At 40.4% G+C, this 18,387-nt stretch overlaps 1 non-coding gene across 1 annotated transcript; it reads left to right on the top strand.

The window, feature by feature from the left end:
* Positions 1 to 5,373: 5,373 nt before the first annotated feature.
* Positions 5,374 to 5,481, top strand: LOC130953117 (small nucleolar RNA R71). Its single transcript, XR_009075290.1, has one exon. It is a non-coding gene; the product is annotated as a small nucleolar RNA R71 (small nucleolar RNA).
* The last annotated feature ends 12,906 nt before the right edge of the window (positions 5,482 to 18,387 follow it).

Consider the following 18,387-nt stretch of genomic DNA (forward strand, 5'->3'; position numbering starts at 1 on the left):
GCATACAGAGAATATAAAGACAATCATGCAATTTAGAGTGCTGGAAATAAATTAGAAGAAAAGGAACTCTACAACCTTGTAGTTCATCTTCATTATTGTTGTCCTTTTTCCTCTATTCTTCCTCTTTCCCTTGCCAAACTCAAAATGCTTGCTCATTGGTGCACGAAATTGTGATCACTACAATTTCGCACAACTAACCAGCAAGTGCACTGGGTCGTCCAAGTAATACCTTACGTGAGTAAGGGTCGATCCCACGGAGATTGGTGGTATGAAGCAAGCTATGGTCATCTTGTAAATCTCAGTCAGGCAGACTCAAATGGGTATAGTGATAAACGAAAATACATAAAGATAAAGATAGAGATACTTATGTATATCATTGGTGTAAGAGCTTCAGACAAGCATATGAAGATGCCTTCCCTTCCATCTCTCTGCTTTCCTACTGTCTTCATCCAATCCTTCTTACTCCTTTCCATGGCAAGCTCGTGTAGGGTTTCACTGTTGTCAGCAGCTACCTCCCATCCGCGCAGTGAAAGCTAATGCACACACTCTGTCACAGTGCTGCCAATCACCGGTTTGGTTCCCTCCCCTACCGGAATAGAATAACTCTTTTGCGTCTGTCACTAACGCCCAGTAGGTTACAGGTTTGAAGCACGTCACAGTCATTCAATCATTGAATCCTACTCAGAATACCACAGACAAGGTTTAGACCTTCCGGATTCTCTTGAATGCCGCCATCAGGTCCTGCCTATTCCACGAAGACTCCGAAGAATCCAAGAGATATTCACTAAGCCTCGGATGCTTGTAGAACAAGAATGGTTGTCAGTCACCTTGTTCATGGGTGAGAATGGTGATGGGCGTCAATCATCACCTTCATCATGTTGAAGAACAAGTGATATCTTGGACAAAGAACAAGCGGAATTGAATGGAAGAACAATAGTAATTGCATTAATACTCGAGGTACAGCAGAGCTCCACACCCTTAATCTATGGTGTGTAGAAACTCCACCGTTGAAAATACATAAGAACAGTGTGATCATTGGTTTCGGCCCCAAAGAGGGAACCAGAAGAACCAAGATGAAAATACAATAGTAAAAGGTCCTACTTATAGAAAACTAGTAGCCTAGGGTGTACAGAAGTGAGTAAATGACATAAAAATCCACTTCCGGGCCCACTTGGTGTGTGCTTGGGCTGAGCAATGAAGTAATTTTCGTGTAGAGACTCTTCTTGGCGTTTAACTCCCGTTTTAGTGCCAGTTTGGGCGTTTAACTCCCATTCTTATGCCAGTTTGGGCGTTTAACGCTGGGAATTCTGAGGGTGACTTTGAACGCCGGTTTGGGCCATCAAATCTTGGGCAAAGTATGGACTATTATATATTGCTGGAAAGCCCAGGATGTCTACTTTCCAACGCCGTTGAGAGCGCGCCAATTGGGCTTCTGTAGCTCCAGAAAATCCACTTCGAGTGCAGGGAGGTCAGAATCCAACAGCATCTGCAGTCCTTTTCAGTCTCTGAATCAGATTTTTGCTCAGGTCCCTCAATTTCAGCCAGAAAATACCTGAAATCACAGAAAAACACACAAACTCATAGTAAAGTCCAGAAAAGTGAATTTTAACTAAAAACTAATAAAAATATAATAAAAACTCAACTAAAACTAGCAAAAACATACTAAAAACAATGCCAAAAAGCATACAAATTATCCGCTCATCACAACACCAAACTTAAATTGTTGCTTGTCCTCAAGCAACTGAAAATCAAATAAGATAAAAAGAAGAGAATATACTATAGACTCCAAATTATCAATGAAATATAGCTCCAAATTAGATGAGCGGGACTAGTAGCTTTTTGCCTCCAAACAGTTTTGGCATCTCACTTTATCCTCTAAGGTTCAGAATGATTGGCTTCTTTAGGAACTCAGAATCCAGATAGTGTTATTGATTCTCCTAGTTAAGTATGATGATTCTTGAACACAGCTACTTATTGAGTCTTGGCCGTGGCCCAAAGCACTCTGTCTTCCAGTATTACCACCGGATACATACATGCCACAGACACATAATTGGGTGAACCTTTTCAGATTGTGACTCAGCTTTGCTAGAGTCCCCAATTAGAGGTGTCCAGGGTTCTTAAGCACACTCTTATTGCCTTGGATCACAACTTTATTTCTTTCTTTTTCTTCTTTTTTCTTTCTTTTTCTTTTTCGTTTTTTTTTTTTTTTGTATTCACTGCTTTTTCTTGCTTCAAGAATCATTTTTATGATTTTTCAGATCCTCAGTAACATGTCTCCTTTTTCATCATTCTTTCAAGAGCCAACAATTTTAACATTCATGAACAACAAATTCAAAAGACATATGCACTGTTCAAGCATACATTCAGAAAACAAAAAGTATTGTCACCACATCAGACTAATTAAGCTAGTTTTAAAGATGAATTTGAAATCCTGTACTTCTTGTTCTTTTGTGATAAAAACAGTTTTCATTTAAGAAAGGTGATGGATTCATATTGATAGCTTTAAGGCATAGACACTAAGACACTAATGATCATAAGACACAAACATAGATAAACATAAAGCATAATTTTCGAAAAACAGAAAAGCAAAGAACAAGGAGATTAAAGAACGGGTCCACCTTAGTGATGGCGGCTTGTTCTTCCTCTTGAAGATCCTATGGAGTGCTTGAGCTCCTCAATATCTCTTCCTTGTCTTTGTTGCTCATCTCTCATGATTCTTTGATCTTCTCTAATTTCATGGAGGAGGATGGCATGTTCTTGGTGCTCCACCCTTAGTTGTCCCATGTTGGAACTCAATTCTCCTAGGGAGGTGTTTAGTTGCTCCCAATAGTCTTGTAGAGGAAAGTGCATCCCTTGAGGTATCTCAGGGATCTCATGATGAGAGGGGTCTCTTGTTTGCTCCATCTTTTTCTTAGTGATGGGCTTGAGGTCATGCCTTCTCAGTTGAACCGGCTTTGGATGCCATAAATGGTTATGGAAAAACAAAAAGCAATGCTTTTACCACACCAAACTTAAAAGGTTTGCTCGTCCTCGAGCAAAAGAAGAGGGAAGAGAGTAGAAGAAGAAGAAATGGAGGAGAGGGAGATGGCTTTGTGTTCGGCCATGTATGGGGAGAAGTGGTGGTTTATGAAGGATGGATGTGAGTGGTGAAGAGAAAGAGATGTTGAGGTGATTGGTGAATGGGTGAAGAAGAAGAGAGAGTGGTAGGGTTGTTTGGGGATCCTGTGGGGTCCACAGATCTTGTGGTGTCAAGGAAAAGTCATCCCTGCATCAATTGGCATCAAAAATCACGTTTTGACCCATTTCTGGCGTTAAACGCCGGGCTGATGCCCATTCCTGGCGTTTAACGCCAGGTTCTAGCCCTTTTCTGGCGTTTAACGCCAGTCTGGTGCCCCTTTCTGGCGTTAAACGCCCAGAATGGTGCCAGACTGGGTGTTAAACGCCCAACTGCTAGGCTTACTGGCGTTTAAACGCCAGCAGCTTCTTCCTCCAGGGTGTGCTGTTTTTCTTCCTGTTTTTCATTCTGTTTTTGCTTTTTCAATGGATTTTGTGACTTCTCATGATCATCAACCTACAAAATAAAGTAAAATAACAAAAGAAAATAATTAATTATAAAACATTGGGTTGCCTCCCAACAAGCGCTTCTTTACTGTCATTAGCTTGACAGAGGACTCCCATGGAGCCTCAGAAATACTCAAAACCGTGTTGGACCCTCCCAACACCAAACTTAGAGTTTGAATGTGAGGGTTCAACACCAAACTTAGAGTTTGGTTGTGGCCTCCCAACACCAAACTTAGAGTTTGACTGTGGGGGCCCTGTTTGGCTCTGTTTTGAGAGAAGCTCTTCATGCTTCCTCTCCATGATGATAGAGGGATATCCTTGGGCCTTAAACACCAAGGATTCTTCATTCACTTGAATGATCAACTCTCCTTTATCAACATCAATCACAGTCTTTGCTGTGGCTAGGAAGGGTCTGCCAAGGATGATGGATTCATCCATGCACTTCCCAGTCTCTAGGACTATGAAATCAGTAGGAATGTAATGGTCTTCAACCTTAACCAGAATATCCTCTACAAGTCCATAGGCTTGTTTTCTTGAATTGTCTGCCATCTCTAGTGAGATTTTTGCAGCTTGCACCTCAAAGATCCCTAATTTCTCCATTACAGAGAGGGGCATGAGGTTCACACTTGACCCTAAGTCACACAAGGCCTTCTTGAAGGTCATGGTGCCTATGGTACAAGGTATAGAAAACTTCCCAGGATCCTGCCTCTTTTGAGGCAATTGTTGCCTAGACAAGTTATCCAGTTCTTTGGTGAGCAAAGGGGGTTCATCCTCCCAAGTCTCATTTCCAAATAACTTGTCATTTAGCTTCATGATTGCTCCAAGGTATTTAGCAACTTGCTCCTCAGTGACATACTCATCCTCTTCAGAGGAAGAATACTCATCAGAGCTCATGAAAGGCAGTAGTAAGTCCAAGGGAATCTCTATGGTCTCAGTATGAGCCTCAGATTCCCAAGGTTCCTCATTAGGGAACTCATTGGAGGCCAGTGGACGTCCAGTGAGGCCTTCCTCAGTGGCGTTCACTGCCTCTTCTTCCTCCCAGAATTCGGCCATATTTATGGCTTTGCACTCTCCTTTTGGATTTTCTTCAGTGTTACTTGGGAGAGTGCTTGGGGGAAGTTCAGTAATTTTCTTGCTCAGCTGACCCACCTGTCCTTCCAAATTCCTAATGGAGGATCTAGTTTCAGTCATGAAACTTTGAGTGGTTTTGATTAGATCAGAGACCATGGTTGCCAAGTCAGAGGTATTCTGCTTAGAGCTCTCTGTCTGTTGCTGAGAAGATGATGGAAAAGGCTTGCTATTGCTAAACCTGTTTCTTCCACCATTATTATTATTGAAACCTTGTTGAGGTCTCTCTTGATTCTTCCATGAGAGATTTGGGTGATTTCTCCATGAAGAATTATAGGTGTTACCATAGGGTTCTCCTAGGTAATTCACCTCTTCCATTGAAGGGTTCTCAGGATCATAAGCTTCTTCCTCAGATGAAGCATCCTTAGTACTGCTTGGTGCATTTTGCATTCCAGACAGACTTTGAGAAATCAAATTGACTTGTTGAGTCAATATTTTATTCTGAGCCAAAATGGCATTCAGAGTGTCAATCTCAAGAACTCCTTTCTTCTGACTAGTCCCATTGTTCACAGGATTCCTTTCAGAAGTGTACATGAATTGGTTATTTGCAACCATTTCAATCAATTCTTGAGCTTCTGCAGGCGTCTTCTTCAGATGAAGAGATCCTCCAGCAGAGCTATCCAAGGACATCTTAGATAGTTCAGAGAGACCATCATAGAAAATACCTATGATGCTCCATTCAGAAAGCATGTCTGAGGGACATCTTCTGATTAATTGTTTGTATCTTTCCCAAGCTTCATAGAGGGATTCTCCATCCTTCTGTCTGAAGGTTTGGACTTCCACTCTAAGCTTACTCCATCTTTGTGGTGGAAAGAACTTTGCCAAGAAGGCACTGACTAGCTTTTCCCAAGAGTCCAGGCTTTCTTTAGGTTGAGAATCCAACCATATTCTAGCTCTGTCTCTTACAGCAAAAGGGAATAGCATCAGTCTGTAGACCTCAGGGTTAACCCCATTAGTCTTGACTGTGTCACAGATTTGCAAGAATTCAGCTAAGAACTGATGAGGATCTTCCATTGGAAGTCCATGGAACTTGCAATTCTGTTGCATTAGAGAAACTAATTGAGGCTTAAGCTCAAAGTTGTTTGCTCCAATGGCAGGGATAGAGATGCTTCTCCCATAAAAATCAGGAGTAGGTGCAGTAAAGTCACCCAGCACCTTCCTTGCATTGTTTGCATTATTGTTGTTTTCGGCTGCCATGTCTTCTTCTTCTTTGAAGAATTCGGTCAGGTCCTCTAAAGAGAGTTGTGCTTTGGCTTCTCTTAGCTTTCTCTTTAAGGTCCTCTCGGGTTCAGGGTCAGCTTCAACAAGAATGCTTTTGTCTCTGCTCCTGCTCATATGAAAGAGAAGAGAACAAGAAAATATGGAATCCTCTATGTCACAGTATAGAGATTCCTTGAAGTGTCAGAGGAAGAAAAATGGAAGACAGAGGTAAAAAATTCGAACTTATCAAAGAAGATGAAGTTCGAATTTTGCATTAAGGGATAGTGTTAGTCCAAAAATAGAAGGATGTGAGAAGGAGGAAAGTAATTTTCGAAAATTAAGTAAAAGATTTTGAAAACATTTTGAAAAACACTTAATTGATTTTCGAAAATAAGAGTGGAAAAGAAATCAAGTGATTTTTGAAAAAGATTTTGAAATTAGAAGTTAAAAAGATTTGATTGAAAACTATTTTGAAAAAGATGTGATTAAAAAGATTTGATTGAAAAGTTATGGTTTTAAAAAGATGTGATTGAGAAGATATGATTTGAAAACAATTTTTTTAAAAGATATGATTTGAAAACAATTTTAAAAGATATGATTTGAAAACAATTTGAAAAGATATGATTTTAAAAATTAATGACTTGCCTAACAAGAAAAGATATGATTCAAACATAAAACCTTCCTAAACAGAAAAGGCAAAAAATGTTCAATCAAATCATTAATTGTTAGTAAGTATCTTTGAAAAAGGAAATAAATTGATTTTGAAAACATTTGATTGAAAAGATATGATTTGAAAAAGATTTGATTTTGAAAAACTTTGAAAACTTGAAAAAAATTGATTTTGAAAACAAAATCTTCCCCCTTTGCCATCCTGGCGTTAAACGCCCAGAATGGTGCACATTCTGGCGTTTAACGCCCAAAACTATACCCTTTTGGGCGTTAAACGCCCAGCCAGGCACCCTGGCTGGCGTTTAAACGCCAGTCTGTCTTCTTCACTGGGCATTTTTGAATGCCCAGCTTTTTCTGTGTGATTCCTCTGCAGTATGTTCTGAATCTTCAATTCTCTGTATTATTGACTTGAAAAGACACAAATTAAAAATATTTTTGGATTTTTAATAATGAGGAATAATCAAAATGCAACTAAAATCAAATAACAATGCATGCAAGACACCAAACTTAGCAGTTTGTATACTATTGACACTAACAAAATGAGAATGCATATGAGAAACAACAAAACACTCAAGTCAATAGAATTCAAAGATCAAAACAAGGAAATCATCAAGAACAACTTGAAGATTAATTAAGACACATGCATAAATTCGAAAAATGCAAGAAGAACAGAAACATGCAATTGACACCAAACTTAAAATGAGACACTAGACTCAAACAAGAAATATTTTTGGATTTTATGATTTTGTAATTTTTTTTGGATTTTTTCGAAAATTATGTAGAAAAGGAAAATAAAGGTATCAAAATTCTTAATGAGAATTCCAGGAATCATGCAATGTTAGTCTAAAGCTTTAGTCTAAAGGAATTAGACATAGCTAGCTAAGCTTCAGCAAGACATTGCATTCAAGAGCTAAATTGATGATGATCAATCAGCTTTGGTGATGATAAGAACATCACCTTGAAACACTAGAATTCACTCTTAAGAACTCTGAAGAAAAATAATGCCTAATCTAAGCAACAAGATGAACCGTCAGTTGTCCATACTCAAGAACAATCCCCGGCAACGGCGCCAAAAACTTGGTGCACGAAATTGTGATCACTACAATTTCGCACAACTAACCAGCAAGTGCACTGGGTCGTCCAAGTAATACCTTACGTGAGTAAGGGTCGATCCCACGGAGATTGGTGGTATGAAGCAAGCTATGGTCATCTTGTAAATCTCAGTCAGGCAGACTCAAATGGGTATAGTGATAAACGAAAATACATAAAGATAAAGATAGAGATACTTATGTATATCATTGGTGTAAGAGCTTCAGACAAGCATATGAAGATGCCTTCCCTTCCATCTCTCTGCTTTCCTACTGTCTTCATCCAATCCTTCTTACTCCTTTCCATGGCAAGCTCGTGTAGGGTTTCACTGTTGTCAGCAGCTACCTCCCATCCGCGCAGTGAAAGCTAATGCACACACTCTGTCACAGTGCTGCCAATCACCGGTTTGGTTCCCTCCCCTACCGGAATAGAATAACTCTTTTGCGTCTGTCACTAACGCCCAGTAGGTTACAGGTTTGAAGCACGTCACAGTCATTCAATCATTGAATCCTACTCAGAATACCACAGACAAGGTTTAGACCTTCCGGATTCTCTTGAATGCCGCCATCAGGTCCTGCCTATTCCACGAAGACTCCGAAGAATCCAAGAGATATTCACTAAGCCTCGGATGCTTGTAGAACAAGAATGGTTGTTAGTCACCTTGTTCATGGGTGAGAATGGTGATGGGCGTCAATCATCACCTTCATCATGTTGAAGAACAAGTGATATCTTGGACAAAGAACAAGCGGAATTGAATGGAAGAACAATAGTAATTGCATTAATACTCGAGGTACAGCAGAGCTCCACACCCTTAATCTATGGTGTGTAGAAACTCCACCGTTGAAAATACATAAGAATAGTGTGATCATTGGTTTCGGCCCCAAAGAGGGAACCAGAAGAACCAAGATGAAAATACAATAGTAAAAGGTCCTACTTATAGAAAACTAGTAGCCTAGGGTGTACAGAAGTGAGTAAATGACATAAAAATCCACTTCCGGGCCCACTTGGTGTGTGCTTGGGCTGAGCAATGAAGTAATTTTCGTGTAGAGACTCTTCTTGGCGTTTAACTCCCGTTTTAGTGCCAGTTTGGGCGTTTAACTCCCATTCTTATGCCAGTTTGGGCGTTTAACGCTGGGAATTCTGAGGGTGACTTTGAACGCCGGTTTGGGCCATCAAATCTTGGGCAAAGTATGGACTATTATATATTGCTGGAAAGCCCAGGATGTCTACTTTCCAACGCCGTTGAGAGCGCGCCAATTGGGCTTCTGTAGCTCCAGAAAATCCACTTCGAGTGCAGGGAGGTCAGAATCCAACAGCATCTGCAGTCCTTTTCAGTCTCTGAATCAGATTTTTGCTCAGGTCCCTCAATTTCAGCCAGAAAATACCTGAAATCACAGAAAAACACACAAACTCATAGTAAAGTCCAGAAAAGTGAATTTTAACTAAAAACTAATAAAAATATAATAAAAACTCAACTAAAACTAGCAAAAACATACTAAAAACAATGCCAAAAAGCATACAAATTATCCGCTCATCACTCATCCTCAAGCAACAATTAGAACAATGGCTATGGGGCTAAGATAGATCATGAATGTCTTACATAATGAAATGTTAGCGTTACATGTGTTGCAAGCAAGCAAAAATGAAAAATAACAATCAAGGCACAAGAGACAGCGACATTTTGATTGCAAGCATAAGAAGGTGAGCACAATACATTGCATAAAAGATAAGTGGCACACCAAACTTAGTGTGACACTTTCACTTGGAATTAATGCAAGTATCTAGTAAAGATTGGAAGCAAATTTTTATTGCATAGCAACACCAAACATAGAATGCAATCATATGTCAATTTTATTTAAAACAAAACTAAATGAAACTGTTGTATGTTAAAGACAATCACCAAGCCAATAATCTGTCATGAATAAAGCTCTCTTGGTAAAGTATTAACAAACACAGTAAATAAGCAAACTAAAATGAAAGCAAACAGAAAAATGACTAAAGAAAGTAGAATGAAAAAGTGTCAAATTAAAAGAAAAAAAATAAAACTGCAGAGGCATTATGATTATGCAGACAAGTAGTGTTGCTTGAATGAATTTCATAGAAAATTAAGTGGCACACCAAACTTAGAATCTTGGTGTGTCACTTTCATTTTTGATTTGATGCAATCATCCAAAAAGATTGAAAACAATTTTGTTGCAAGGCAACACCAAACTTAGAATGTAACCATATGCCCATTTATTGAATTTAAACAAAGTAAAGAACAAAAACAAAGCAGAGAAGAAATTATACCTACGGTTGGGTTACCTCCCAACAAGTGCTCTTTTAGTGTCATTAGCTTGACATGTTGTTCTTCACTTTCTTCCTCTTCTTCCAATTAGTTAAGAGGAATGACTTCATGGGGGGAGAAGTTTCAGCTTTTGTCCCCATTCTTGGTTTCCTCTCAGCAAGCTTTCTTTTGAAATTGGCTTGGTTGAGCTTGCTTGCTGACTTAGGGACAGAATTGGTGCTCTTGTTAGTTGCCTTCACTTCTTTGTTGTTAAGACATGGTTGCTGTGTGATTTTTGGAGTTTGATCTTCATCTAGAGCCTTTTGAATTGGTGGTTCCATGACCACTTCCTTCATGTGATTTTCTGCTTTACTTGAGTTTGACTTCTCTTGAGTGTCTTCCTCCCTTTCTCCTTCATGATTTTCCATTAATGCCTCTGGGAGGGAATCTTTATGTTTCATTGTCACCTCAAGTGGCTCTTGTGAATGTAAAAGTTCAGGATCCAATGCCTCCTCCACCTCATTTTTCATTAAAATTTTGCTTGACACATAGGCTTCTCCATCTTGCCTTTCCACTTTCTTCGTTGCACTCAACAATTGAGCTACGTGCACTTCCATGTTTGTGAAGAAGTTCTCTTTCCTTTTCCAGAATATCTGTGCCTCCCTCTCATATTTTTCAAACATGGTCTCAAGCTTTGAGAGGCTTTGGTTCAAGGAAGTTTGTGTGGGTGGTGAATTTTGATAGAGGCTTTCTGTTGAAGCATGGTCAAGTGATGATATCTTTGGATGAATATCATATGGAGCATTAGAATTTCCTTCCCAGCCACCAGTAGAATCATGACTAGCATCATTTTGTGGTGGAAGAAAATATCCCATATGGTTTTCTTGCTCATCTTGTGGTTCTGAAGCAAATCTCCATGAATTGGAGTGCTCAGAATGTGTATTCTCTTGGTGATAGTCCCAGCCACCATTAGAGATTGGTGATGGTGGGTAATATCCCATAAAATTTGTTTGATCATAAGATGAGTTGAACTCCATTTGAATTTTGTAAAACACAACACCAAGGGAGATTGAAATTCATATCTCAAAGATGAATTTCTTAGTGAGGCAATAACTCAAACACCTTGGTTTCAACTTAGAACAGAGAACAAAAATAAAGAAAATGCTTGATCTAAACTTCTCACCCACTTAATCATTGTTGATCTAATCAATCCCCGGCAACGGCGCCAAAAACTTGATGGTGTTTTTGCGGAAAACGAATTTTCCAACACACAAATCCAACCGGCAAGTATACCGGGTCGCATCAAGTTGTAATAACTCACTTAGAGTGAGGTCGATCCCACAGGGATTGATGGATCAAGCAATTTTAGTGGGTGATTAGATTAGTCAAGCTAACATTGAAGTGAATTTGGATGAAGTGTAGCCAACAGAAAGTAAATGACAGGGAATTAAAAGTGCAGAATAATTAAATTGCTGAAACTTAAAGAACAAGAAAGTAAAATAGCTGAAACTTAAATTGCAAGAAATATAAATTGCATGAAATATAAAGGGGAGTGGGTGCTGGAAATTAAAATTCAACAAGAAAGTGTAAATAGCAATCAAACAGAGAAGTAAAAGGTGCAAAATCATGCAACAGATCTAAACAGAAAATGGAAATTGCTTGAAGAATTCTAAACAGAAAAGCAGTGCTTAATTTGCAGCAATTTAAAAGAATGTTGAAGATCTCAGGGAATCAATGAGACTAGAGAACAAGTCTAGATCTCACTTCCTTCCTTGATCCAACAAGAGAGAAGTTGCAGAAAATTTAAAAGAACAGATTGCAGAAGGAGAAGATTTAAAACAGCAAATGAAAATTGAGTTATGCAGTAAGAGAACAAGATGAATCTCAAATCAGGAATGAAACAGAATTCCTTCCTTCCCAATCCAAAATTCCAAAACAGCAATAAAAACTAAGAGAGAGCTCTCCAATCCTAATATTCCCTAGTGGGTCTCGCCTCCTTTCTTCTTTTTTATCGAGCTCTAATTGATGCCTTTATATAGGCTTTACAAAGTGAAAATGAAAATGAAATTAAAACAAAATAAAAATCCTAATCTAATTGATCCATGTGCCTTTGAGTCATGTTGAGTGGGCTTTGCTTGCTTTGGATTTGAGGGAAATGGGTCTTGGATGGCCTTGGTTCAATTGGTGAAGATTTGAGTTCAAAGGGAATTTGAATTGAATTTTGATTGAATTTGGCCCATGACACTCCCAGGAGGCTGCCCTGCCCTTGTGGAGGGCAGGGCAGAAAATGCTGCTTGCGCCCTTGGTGCGTGCGTGATGCGGGCTTGGTGTGTGAAGATGCTGCCCTGCCCTTGTGGAGGGCAGAGCAGAAAAATCTGGTGCGCCAGTTTGGTGCTTGTGCGTGCTGCTGGTGCTGCCGAAGGATGCCTTGGTGCGCCAGAATGGTGCGCCTGTGTGCACCACAAAATGCTGCCCTGCCCTTGCGGAGGGCAGGGCAATGTTTCCAAAAAATGAAGCTCCGCGTTCGATACTTGGTGGATGCACACGCTACTTCTTTTCCTTGGTTTTTTTTTGCTTATTTTTGGCCCTTAAAGATGCCTCTCGTTCCTGCCTCAATTGTTCGCCAAATATGGATTGCTATATATCGTTGGAAAGCTCTGAATGTCAGCTTTCCAACGCAACTGGAAGCACATCAATTGGACGTCTGTAGCTCAAGTTATAGCCCTTTGAAGGAGGCATGGTCATGCTGTGAGCGCCCAAATTTTACCTTAGCGAAATTCTTGCTTCCAATCCTCAATGTGCATCACGATTCTGCCCTGCCCTTGGCAAGGGCAGGGCAGTGTGCGTGCTGGCTGCTTCCTTCCTTGATTTGGTCATGGGCCACGCTTTTAAAAGCGTGGCCTAAGGCTCCAAAGTGTACCCCAACTTCAAAGTGTACCCCAAAGCTCTTTTTTTCTCCTTTTTTTGTGCTTCTTTGCTTCTTTTTCTTCTTATTTCCTACAAGATTTATAAAATTAAAATATCAAGAAAATATATCATTTAAGTACAAAAATCATTCAATATTTAAGCACAAATCATCAATTTCTTGTATGAAAAAGCATAGAAAATGGGTATATGATGACATGTCATCAATCATTGTCGGGGCCATTACTTATTCTTTCTTGATAACCGAGCTCAACAAAACGTGGTGATTTCAGCTGGAGAGCCCTTGTTATGGCATTGGGGCTGAAATCCACCTCTGTTCCTCTTACGTAGCTCTTGAAGGTGGGGGCCATGGTCTTGTCTTCTCTAACCACATTTGCATAGAATTTCTTGATGAGGGTTGCATTAATCCTTGTTTCAGGATTGGTGAGCTTTTGCCAACCCCTTTGCTCAATCTTCTCTTGAATTTGTGGACCTTCATCTTCGTTGAACTGGAATGTCAACTCAGGTAGTATCTTTTTGTTCTTTATTTGTTCAAACTTGAGCTCATGGAAGGCCGTTTTGAATCTCCCTCCATCGAAGGGAATGCTCTCTACTGGTTCCTTCCTCTTTTACCTCTTGGAGCTTGATGATGCCATAAGTGAAAATTGGTTTGCGAAGGTGGTGAAGGATATGAGTTTGAAGATAGAGTTTGGTTGGTTTGAGGCGAGATGTGTCTTAGAGGAATGTGTTTTGAGAGAAGGAAGAGAGGTGAGTTGGATGAATAGTTGAGAAGGGCTAGAGTGGTGAGGGTTCCTTATATAGGCCGGTGGTGAGAGTTGAAGGGTGTAGATCAATGGTACGGTTTTGATAGTGAACGGTTAGGGTTTGGCACATGGTGAGCACAAGGATCATCATATTTATGAACTGATTGCTTCGGTTTCCAAGATATCCCTTTCTCATCCTTGCATAGCAACATTTTCCAAGGGGTTCTCCTTGAAGACAAGTGTATAACCCCCCTAACTGAAGTGGCCGAACCTCCTTCCATGGGTTGTTCCATCAATCTACTCCAACCCCCCTTTTTTCATTTCCTATACAAGACAAAAGGAGTACAAAAAGTTAATTGAATTTTTGGTAGGAGGATTTAAAATATGAACTAGCTACCGTAAAAAATTTATATTTTTTTTTTACTCTAGATATGATCTTCAGGAAAGACAAAACAACTGACTTCTTTAATGCTTATATATGCACATTGGTGACACGAAACTTAGTTTGTGATCATGTGGTGTTTAAGGGTTTAATCAAGACTCTTAGCCCAAAATGACATAAGTTGTGTTCATGCCATCTTAATGTGCTTTGAACACCAAACTTGTTGTTCACTATATGTTGCATATAAGGGTTCTGTTAAATGTTTGTCAAAGTTGTTTTGAAATTCATGATCATACTTTATTAACTAACACTAAACAATTTAAAAGAAGGGATAAGAATCATAGGTTGCCTCCTATGAAGCGCTTCTTTAACGTCATTAGCTTGACGGTTGACCCTTGTCAGGGTGGTTGGTGGTGCCTCAAATCCTCTCCTCTTGTAGTGTGTTTATCTCCAGTGGTTTTGTTGAGAAGCTCCACATGTTCCAAGGATAAGACTTTGTTGATGATGTACACTTGAGGTAGCTGAGATGGGATGGTAGGAAGATGAGGTGGGATGGTTGGATAGTGAGCAGAGATCACTTCATCTCCTGGGGAGAAATCCTTTGTAGGGATCTTCTTGTTTCTCCATCTTCTGGGTACTTTCCTCCTTGTTTCTCTTGATGCTGTCTTGATTTTTATAGATTTTTTCTCTAAGGGATCCTTGTTGCTAGCTTTGCATGACTCTAGTTGGCTCAGCTCCCTTTGAGTTACCTTTGAATGTGGTTCTTCCTGAATATATGGCTTTCCAACCAATGGGGTGTCCAATTGTGTTGTTTGTGCTTCACTGCTTGTTTCTTGCATCAATGTTTCATTATGCTCTTCTCTTGATTTTTTGTTTTCTTGACTTGCTTCTTGCCATGATTTGAAGACATTGAAGGTGAGTTGTTCATCATGTATCCTTAAGATTAGCTCTCCCCGTTCCACATCTATATGTGCCCTAGCAGTGGCTAAGAACGGCCTCCCTATGATGATTGGATGGAGATGACTTTCTTCCATCTCTAGGATAACAAAGTCTGTGGGAAGATAGTAGCTCGGAACCTTCACTAGCACATTTTCAACTACTCCTATTACCTGTTTTTAAGTTTTGTCAGCCAATCTGATTATTACATCAGTAGGAGTTAGTTCATTGATTTGGAGCTTCTTCATGAGGAAGAGGGGCATTAAGTTGATGCTTGCTCCCAAGTCACAAAGCCCTTTGTCACTTTTTGTTTTGCCTATAGCACAAGGGATGTGGAAGCTCCCTGGGTCTTTTCTTTTTATAGGTAGCTGTGGTTGAATGAGAGCACTGCACTCCTTGTTCATTAGTATTGTTTGCCCACCTTTCAATGAAATCTTCCTGGTCAGCAGCTCTTTTATGTACTTAATGTATGAGGGCATCTGTTGGAGAGCTTTAATGAATGGTATGTTTACATGAAGAGATGCAAACATATCAAGGAACCTTGAGTATATTCTTCTTGCTTCACCACCTTTTAGTCTTTGGGGAAGGGGTGCATATGGGTTCAGACCCTCTTCTTTCTCCTTCTGTGGAGGGTTGGGTTCCTGATTTCTCTCCTCATGCTTATCTTCTGGACTGTCTTGAAGATGTTTTGCTTGTGTGACTGCTTCCCCCACACTCACTTCATCACTAGTGGTGATCACCTTGCACTCTTCCCATCTTACTTTCTTAGCTTCATCCTCTGGGTTCTTTTCTGTGTCACTTGGGAAGCTGTCAGTGGATTTAGGAATTTGCTGGGATAGATACCCTACTTGGGATTCCAACCTTTTGATGGTATCTCCTTGGTTCTTGATGTTGGTTCGCCCTCATCCTTGAATGCTTTGTTGTCCTGGACTTTCTTGCATAAACCTTCAAGTAAGGTTTCAATTCTAGAGAGTCTATCCTCAGAGTATGATGGTGGGTTTGGGTTATAAGAGTGAGGGTGATCATGCTGGTTCTGATATGGGTGTTGAGGAGTGTGGTTAGGTGGTTGTTGATATGATCTTTGTGATGAATGTTGGTAGACAACATGGTTGTTAGGATTGTGATTTTGACGTCTCTGATCTTGGCCTTGGTCTTGTTGGTTTCCCCACCCAAAGTTGGGGTGGTTCTTCCATCCTGGATTGTAAGTTTTGGAGTATGGATCATGATTTTGCCTTGGTGAATTACCAACATAGTTGGCTTGCTCCCATTCACCTCCTTCCTCTATGTTTACTCCTTCATGGTTTGATAATTGTGTGGTGACTGCTGCAACTTGGTTCTTCTCCATTTGCTTTGTAAGGTCAGCTAGTTGCTTGGCAATCATCTTGTTCTGAGCTAGTAGTGCATTAACATGGTTCAGTTCCATTACACCTCGAGTGTTGCTCCTCTCAGAAGCATAGAAGTAGTCATTCTCAGCTACAGTCTCCATGACATCTATGGCTTCTTCAATGGTCTTCTTCTTGTTCAAAGATCCTCCGGATGAGTGGTCTACTGCCTTCTTTGATTCATACAAGAGTCCCTCATAGAAAATATGCAACTGTACCCATTCATTGAACATGTCCTGTGGGCACTGTTCCGAGGGTTACCTGAAACTGTAGGTCGATCTCGGATGAGATCTTCTGTGTTGGTCAGAGCCGACGTGTCCGGCAGGTGTACGGCGGCCGGAGCTGACGTGTCCGACTTGTTGGACTTGGTGGTGGTGCTGATCCTTCGTCTCCGGAGGGTGGGGGTACCTGCAAGGGACTCCGATGCTTAAGTTAGCAAGGGTATTAAGCAGGTACTGAGTAGAATCAGAGTGTGAGTTATACCTGGGTGCTCCAGTGTATTTATAATGGTGAGATGTGGCCTCCTGCGGATAAGATAAGTTAGTTATCTTATCTTATCTTTATCTTTAAGTGAGTTCATCTTTAAGGGAACCGCCTTTATCTTTATGGGCTTGGGCTGCCCTTGGATTTGGGGCGCGTTCCTCTATTTGGACCCTTTGTTTGGGCTTTTCTGTGACTTGGCCAAGCTCTTTGAGAAGAGGTCGGGTTGTCCTGACCTGAAGAGGTCGGTCGTTTTGTCTTGTAGAACATCCTGGGTCGGACAGCTCTACCCAGGGTATGAACAGTGCCCCTGCTTGAGCTCGGTCTTCTTTTTTGAGGTCGAGTCCTTTACTTCGGTCCTTCTTTGGTGAAGCCGAACTCAAGTATTTTGTCGATTTCCTTTGTATCAGCTTTGAATGCAGAACGTTTCTTCTAAAAGACGCGCGCTTTTATATCGGCGCTTTTTTGGGAACGTGCGAGGGTTTAATGCTTTTAATTTTGAGCATTAATTGCCCCGTTTCCCTTAGGCTCTTTTACTTTGGATTTTGAAACCCCAAAAACGGTTTCTCTTCTTTTGCTCTTTCGTAACTTCTTTTCTTAGTTCTCTCCACTCTCTGTTTTTTCGTTTGCATTTCTGTTTTCCTTGCGGTGCGGCGTCATTTGGTGTTGGAGCTTAGGGTCTTTGTATTTCTTTCGGCGACATTGCCCTTGTTCGCATTCCTAGATTTCGTCTTCCTCCTTTGGTTTTTGTTGAAGCTCGCTTGTTCTTTCCAGGTTGGTAATAGCTTTTCTCGTCTTCTTCGTGGCTTCGTCTTTAATTTTGGTGAAGTTATGGTTTTGCATGTTTGAAAGTTTGGATCTTTTTGCAATCTGTTGCTGTGATATGCTTTTCTTATCTTCCTTCTTGTGGTTTTTCTTGAATTTCTGTTGAGGCTTTCTGGGGTTTTACTGTTGCTTTCTGGTTGCTTTTGATACTGGTAGAAGATCTGTATCTGTTTCTTACTTTTGGAGACTGCTTCCTATCTGATCTTTTTCAAAAAAGGTTGCGTCTTTAATGGTCCCATGCTTTGTTGCTTTGGGAATGTCTTGTTTGGTAGGCTTCTGTAATGATTTGCTGTGTTTTTTCTTTGATGAAAAGCGCTTGTTGTTTTGAATCCTTTTTTGAGAAATGCTTGGGATGTGATCTGGAAACCTTGCATTATTGCTGCCTCCAAAGGATGCCCCGGGACTTTGGTTTGAGTCTTGGGGTTTTCCTTTTCTTGCTTTTCATTGCCTCAGAAGTATTGACCGAGTTGTTTTCCCCTTTGTCCGAGATGTTTGTAGTAACCTCATTTTCTTTTCTTACTTGTAGGATTTAGTTGGCCTCATGTCTTCTCGCAATAACATTGTAGAGATGTCTTCCAGAGTTCCCGAGGGGATGTCCGATTGGCTGGACTCCCTTGTTTTGTTGTGTATTTCCGTTGTGGACGCTAAATTTTGCACAGAGCTGAGGAAGCGTCATAGGATTTGTGGTAACAATGCTCGCGAAGGGATTACGAGCTTGTTGCTCCTGATTTTGATGAGAGGGTTTGCTTTCCGACTTCCATTGAGAGGGAGCGTCCCTTCTTTTATGCCTATGAATACTTT

Source organism: Arachis stenosperma, chromosome 9 (genome assembly GCF_014773155.1).
Source record: "Arachis stenosperma cultivar V10309 chromosome 9, arast.V10309.gnm1.PFL2, whole genome shotgun sequence".
NCBI lineage: Eukaryota > Viridiplantae > Streptophyta > Magnoliopsida > Fabales > Fabaceae > Arachis > Arachis stenosperma.